The following is a 6186-nucleotide window of genomic DNA, read 5'->3' on the forward strand; positions in this document are numbered from 1 at the left end:
TCTGATTTTGGGAATTTATTGTCATTTTTCTTCACTTCCCAGGAAATTCCTCTTTTTCCAGTGCTCCCTTCCAAAGCCAAGAGGACACAGAGGCCCGTTCGATCCCAGGCTTTGATCCTGGAGATCAGGAGAGGAATCCCGAGTTTAGGCAGAGCCTGACTGCCCCTGGGCACAGCCCTGGGCAGGGGACTGGCAATCGGGAATTCCTGCTCTGTGTGATGCTGGGAACACTGGCTGTCTTTTCCTCCTTCCCAGAGATTTCCCCTCGTGTTTCCCACTGCTGAAGGTTTGGGAACAGCTCCTGACAGGTCTGTGCAGAGCTTCCTTCCATGAATTTGGTCCTGTGAGGGGCAGGAATGGGAGATCCCCAGCACAGAGCTCCTTCCCAGGGGAATGAACCCCTCACTTCCCCCTGGATTCATTTCCCACAAATACCTCAGCTTTCCTGGAGCAGCAGGAAGCCATTAATTACCCAGTGACAGTGTTCCCTTAATTGAATGTCATTATTCCTTAATTAATTAAACACCAATTAATTACCTGGAACATCGCATGGCACGCAGCAAATGCCATCGGCTGCCGCAGCCGGAATAACTCAAACATGGCCCAAAAAATGATGAGCAGGAATCGTCCAGCAAAAGAAACAAGAAGGATTTTATTTCCCTTGGGATTTGTGGGGGAAAAAAACCCTTCCAAACCAAATCCCTGCAGGAAAGCTGGAGGGGTTTTGCTCTCCAAGCACGGCCTCAGCTGCCGCCCTCTGGCATCACCCGTGGACTCCAAGCTGAGATGTCCCAGCAGCTCAGAGCTCCTTGCACAGGTTTCAGAAAGGAATTGGGATATTCCATGGGGAGAGAAGTGGGTGCCCCACTTGGCTGTGAAGTATTTGGATTTGGTGGTATTTTCATGCAGGAAAAGGGAATTTTTTTTTGTTTCTTCCTGATCTGGATGAATTTCAGGAGCAGATTTGAGCTTCCCAACCTGCTGGATTAGGAGAAATCCCCCCAAACCTCCATGGTCTGGATCCTCTGCTCCCTTTAGGAGCTCTGCTTTTCCAACTGGAATAAAACTCAAATTTTCCTTCTTTTTTTTGGCATTTCGGGACAAACCTCCCTGCAAGCAGCACATTTGCTGCCTCTCTGCTCATGGCAGCTCTGGGAGAGGGGACAGGACGTCCCTGGGGTCTCGCAGCTCTTGGCCACAGCTGCTCCAAGGATCCCGGGACGCTCCCGCCCAGCCCGGCAGGAGTTAAATCCTTGGGGATGCTCTGCCAGCCAAGCGCGATAATAACCGAGCTCAGAGAGCGCTAATGGCCGGCAGCGGGGATTGGAAATGGATTAGATTTTATTTTAAACCGGCAGGAAAGGCTGGAGCAGCTCCAGGGAGGGGAGACACGGGCACATGGAATAGGAAAAGGAATTCTGATCTTCCCGAAGGATCCCCCTGGATAAATATCTCTGTTTCCAAGCAGCTCCACCAGAGCCAAACGCCTGCCTCTTGTCTCTTATCTGTCTCCTATCTCTGTTTTAGGGCTGCCTGTGGATTTCTGTCCCTTCTCCAGGCTCCAGAAAGCTCCAGCTGCCAGCAGGAAAATCCATCCCTCGAAAGGAAAAGTTGGGGCTGGGGCTCGGGGGGAGCAATTTCGGGTTCATGGCATTTTATCCCACTCAGAGTCTTCCTCAAGGATGTTTCTCCCTGGATCCTGGAATCAGCCCAAGGCAGCAGGGTGGGAAGGGGATGGAGGTGACAGAGGAAAAATTGGGGTTGTTTGGGTCCTTCTCTGCTCTGGAGCCGGGCTGGGAGCGCTGGGGGTGCTCCCCTGGAGAGGAGAAGGCTCCAGGGAGAGCTCAGAGCCCTGCCAGGGCCTGCAGGGGCTCCAGGAGAGCTGGAGAGGGACTGGGGACAAGGCCTGGAGGGACAGGACACAGGGAATGGCTCCCACTGCCAGAGGGCAGGGAAGGATGGGATATTGGGAATTAGGAATTGTTCCCTGGCAGGGTGGGCAGGCCTGGCACAGGGTGCCCAGAGCAGCTGGGGCTGCCCCTGGATCCCTGGCAGTGCCCAAGGCCAGGCTGGACACTGGGGCTTGGAGCAGCCTGGGACAGTGGGAGGTGTCCCTGCCCATGGCAGGGGTGGCGCTGGAGGGGTTCAAGGTCCCTTCCCACCCAAAGCATTCCAGGATCCCTCTCCACAGTGCCGCCTGAGCCACAGCCAGAGCAGGAATGGTTTAGGAGGGAATCCCTGGAATGTTCCAGCACCTTGGAACTGTTTATTCTCTTGTCCAGAGAGAGAATGGGATCAGACTCGTTCCTGGAGCAGCAGGAGGAGGAGAGGATCCCTGCTCTGCTCGAACACATCCGGGGATTTCATTGATCCCAATGTTCTCCCAGAGGGAGTCTGCAGCCTGAGCTCTGGCAAACAAAGCCATTTTTAACTCTTCTGCAATTAGTTTGATTTATGTCTCTTTTCCAATTACTGGGAGATGAAGATCAGGGCCAATGGATTTTCTGGGAACTCTAAATCAGGGCAGGACTTCGTGGTAAAGGGAAAAACCTGGATGTGATCCAGATGGGCAGGAAAAGACTCCAAGGTGGGGAAGGAGAAACCGCTGAGCCCAAACTGGGCCATGGGAACAGACAGGGAACAGGAATTTCCAAAATATTCCCAAGTTCTCAGCAGCACCTGCAGGCAGGAGGGGAAGCCCAGCAGGAGCAGGGTCCCTGTGGCTCCAGGCAGCTCTGGGAATGACGGATGGAGCTCGTCAGGAGAGGGGAGGGAAGGATTTGTTGTCTGCATGGAAGGGGCTGGATCACTTCACTCCTGCTTTATTAACACCCAGAAAATCCACTGGGACTTTGCCTACATAAGGAAAGCTTATTATGGGTTGTAATGAACCCCCATCAGCTCCCTGCTGAAATCTGCAGGGAAATGAAACCCTTTTGGTAGCTTTTCCAAGGTTTTTATTAGTGCTCAACAGTCCTGTTTTCCTGGGATTTGCCTCACCAGGCCAAGGCCAAAGCTTCCCTCTGCTTCTCCAGAGGGTTTCCTGCTCTTCCCTTATTCCTGCTCCTTGCTGCCCCCATTTCCCTGTGGAAAAGGCCTCACTGGGGCACCAGCCTTGGACCCACATCCCAAAGCTTCCCATGGCTGCTCCTCAGGAGTTTCCTTGCTGGAAAAATCCGTGCAGAGGCAAGAGCCACCGAGGAGGGACGGAGACCCTGGGTGCTGGTTAGACCTGGTTGTTTTCCTGCTTAATGCTGTGTAATTCTGCAGCAATTCCACGTCTCCCACAGGAAAAAAGCAGGAAAATCAGGATGAGGAGGTGCAGAGGGATCCAGCTGCCATTAAAATGCAGGAACAGCCCCACTGCAGAGTAATTAAATAACGCTCGCTCAGAAGATGAGGAAGCATTTCTGGAGCAGCCATGGAAAACTTGCCAGGAAGTTTTCAGCACCAGAAATCAGCTCAGGGGGAAGCTCCCAAGGAGGAAACTCATCCCGTGAGCCAAAAAAAATCAAAATCCAGGCAAAAGGGATAAAGAACCCTCTGTTTGGCAGGAAATCTGGGACCAGGAGTCTGGAGCAGCTCCCGAAAAAATCCCATCAAGCTCTGGATTATTCCTGAAACCGCGGGACTCAAAGATGAAGAAAAGATGGAATTCCAGTCTCCTGGGAAATTAAAATCATTTTATTGGGGTTTTTTTCTGGTTTTGTTTCTGGGTTTTTTGTGTGGGTTTTTTTTTAAGATAAAAGAGGAAATCTCCCAGCATTTTGCAAAACAAACACTGAAGGAAAATGTAGGAACAGGGAATGTCTGAGCTGGGGTGCCGAACGAGGAGCCCTGAGTGTGCCAGGGAAGGATCCAGAGCCAAGATCCAGCAGGAAGCTGCCCTGGCAAGGGCACAGAGCAGATGGTGGGAGCAGGAACAGGAGAGGAGCCCCACAGAGAATCCTCTGGGCAGGAGGGGAAAGGCACAGAGGGGATTTTCAGGAGAAAAAAAAGGTTGGGGTTTATGTCAGGAGTGACCCAGACGGAGACAAAACTGATGGGGTGGAGACAAAGCTGATATTCCAGAGATTGGGATGAACCTGGCAGATGGAACCACAGACTCCCAGCCCCTGGGGAGCACAGCTGGAAAGGATGGATTTGGGATTGGGGTGTCTGGAGATGTGGGGCAGCAATGGGGCCATGTGGGCCAGGCCACCATCCAGGGGAGGGGGACAGGGCACAAGAATTTGGGATGAAAGAGCCAAAAGTGTCACCACCAAAAGGTCTTTGGGAAAGTCACGACGTGGGAAGGACACAAGGAATTGCCAGAACATTGAGCCCAGCTGGGAACTTTATCAGGAGAGATAAAATTCCTCTATTAAATCCTTTATCAGCTCCATAGGTGCCCTTCAGAGCAGACAAACCTCAGGGACATTCATCATCCATGGAAAGCATTCCCTGCAAGTATTCCAGAGCTCTGCTGTGCCTTGGGAGCTGCCCTGGTTTGTCATGCTGGGGACAGTGGAAGGATCTGCAGGGAACACTGGGAATATTTGGGCTCCAAAAGATGGGATCAAGCTCTCCATGGGGCAGAGGTGGGATGTCATGGGGTCATGGGATGGTTTGGGTTGGGAGAGGCTTTAGAGCTCGTCCCCTTCCACCCCTGCCATGGCAGGGACACCTCCCACTGTCCCAGGCTGCTCCAGCCCCAGTGTCCAGCCTGGCCTGGGACACTGCCAGGGATCCAGGGGCAGCCCCAGCTGCTCTGGGCACCCTGTGCCAGGCCTGCCCACCCTGCCAGGGAACAATTCCTAATTCCCAATATCCCATCCATCCCTGCCCTCTGGCCCTGGGAGCCATTCCCTGTGTCCTGTCCCTCCAGGCCTTGTCCCCAGTCCCTCTGCAGCTCTCCTGGAGCCCCTTCAGGCCCTGGCAGGACTCTGAGGTGTCCTGTGGAGACAGGACGAGAGTGCTGAGATTGTTCAGCCTGGAGAAGAGGAGGATCCATGGATCTCCCTCTGCCCAGGCAGTGTGTCCCAGGAAAAACCCTCAACAGCCGGGGGCAAACCTCCCGGGGCTCTGCTCTGCCTCCTTGTTCCTAAGGTGCTTGAGCAGGGGAGAGGCTTTCCTGGGACATTTCTTCCATGGCTTTAGTCCAGGTGCTCCTGAAGGTACAGACAGGAGCAGGGTGCTCTTCCCATCCTGCAGGAACAGGAGCTGATCCCACAGGCAGGACAAAACCACCCTGAGCCCTTTGGCTGCTGCCTCCCAAACCTGTGCTCGTCTGGGAACCCTCCCCCTGCTCCAGAGGCTCGGGAAGAAAATCCAGGACCTTTCCTGGCCCTCCTCCCAGCTCCAGCAGCATCAGCTCCTGCCTGGGAGCACAGCGTGCCCTGTGCCAGAGACACGTGAAATCCAATGGCTTTTCCTGGAAAAATCCATACCTGGGGAGGGAGGAGAGGAGAGGAGAGGAGAGGAGAGGAGAGGAGAGGAGAGGAGAGGAGAGGAGAGGAGAGGAGAGGAGAGGAGAGGAGAGGAGAGGAGAGGAGAGGAGAGGAGAGGAGAGGAGAGGAGAGGAGAGGAGAGGAGAGGAGAGGAGAGGAGAGGAGAGGAGAGGAGAGGAGAGGAGAGGAGAGGAGAGGAGAGGAGAGGAGAGGAGAGGAGAGGAGAGGAGAGGAGAGGAGAGGAGAGGAGAGGAGAGGAGAGGGAGAGGAGAGGGAGGGAGAGAAGGAGGGAGGCCGTTCCCTCCTGCTGCTCCTCGTCAAGCTGCCAGCTCAGATTTCACGCTCCCCGAAGCCGCAGACAAACAGCTCCCGGCAGCAGCTGGGGACAGGAGCTGCACATCCCCAGCTCCTGAGCAGCATTCCCGGCTCCGTGCTGGCTGAAGAGGGCAGGGGTGGCACACGGATGTCCCTCACCCTCTGCCCGTCTCAGAGAGACCCAGGTGCTGAAGGACAGGGAGATGTGGGAGAAGATCCGTGGGTGACACCTCTGCAACCCCTGAGCAGGGGAATGGGGAAGGTGTGGGAGCAGCCTGGAAACTCTGCCTTTTCCAGGTAAACACAAGTTAGGGATGAAGTGGTGACACAATCCCACATCCCAGAGATCCTGTCCCTGCTTCCCAGCACCGACAGCTGTGCCAGAGGCAGAATTGCCCTTCAGCCAGTGGGATGAGGCTCTGGCTGTGCTCAGGAATAACTC

Source organism: Motacilla alba, chromosome 4A (assembly GCF_015832195.1).
Source record: "Motacilla alba alba isolate MOTALB_02 chromosome 4A, Motacilla_alba_V1.0_pri, whole genome shotgun sequence".
Classification (NCBI taxonomy): Eukaryota; Metazoa; Chordata; class Aves; order Passeriformes; family Motacillidae; genus Motacilla; species Motacilla alba.